Source organism: Cicer arietinum, chromosome 1, assembly GCF_000331145.2.
Source record: "Cicer arietinum cultivar CDC Frontier isolate Library 1 chromosome 1, Cicar.CDCFrontier_v2.0, whole genome shotgun sequence".
NCBI lineage: Eukaryota > Viridiplantae > Streptophyta > Magnoliopsida > Fabales > Fabaceae > Cicer > Cicer arietinum.
In genome coordinates, this window is record NC_021160.2 from 11,472,939 (window position 1) to 11,473,931 (window position 993).

Sequence of the window (993 nt, forward strand, 5' to 3'; positions counted from 1 at the left end):
ATTTTATTTATTTATAAAAAAAAAAAACACAGAAAAAATCAATAAAGCTGTTTCCCCGACACCCTTATCGGACTCGTGCAAACTCGAAGATCATGGAAGAACTTGAGCAAAATCAAGAGGTGATGAGAATGGATGTCAACCAATTGAAGGACAAGGTTGGTCAAATCTTAGAAGTTATACAAGCTTTGTCAAGGAAGGGGAATACTGATGAGAATCCTCCGGCTGCAAATGAAGAACACCAAACCACTCCTTCTCACCCACCAGGCTTTACCCCGACTACCCAACAACCTCATACAACACCTATGCAATTTCTTATGTATGGTCTTCCACCCAGTTATACTCCACCTTTAGTCGTCAACCCCCAAAACCCAAACCAATCACAAATTCCATCTCATCTGGGCTATCTGCCACCCCAAAACACTCAACCCTCAGAAAATATTCCATATATTGCACCCCAAATACCCCGTTTCGATACTAATGGAAATTGGCATCAACCTCACATTGGGGATGATACACAATCAAATGAAAAATTCCATGTCTTGGAAGAGCGAATAAAAGCTATTGAGGGGTATAATGTTTATGGCCTTGAAGCTTTCGATATGTGTTTGGTTCCTGATGTGACTATCCCTGCCAAATTCAAGGTTCCTGACTTTGAAAAATACAAGGGCAACACATGTCCTAAAAATCATCTAACTATGTATTGCAGAAAAATGGCATCTCATGCTCATAACGATAAACTTCTCATTCACTTCTTCCAAGACAGTTTGAGTGGGGCATCGTTAAGTTGGTATATGCATCTTGAGCGAAATCAAATTCGTTCATGGAAGGACCTAGCTGATGCCTTTTTGAAGCAATACAGGTACAACGTTGACATGGCCCCTGAAGGACAGCGAAGCTTTCAAAGAATACGCACAACGGTGGAGGGAAATGGCCTCACAAGTAGAACCCCCATTATCTGAAAGAGAAATAGTTGGTATGTTTATGGATACTCTC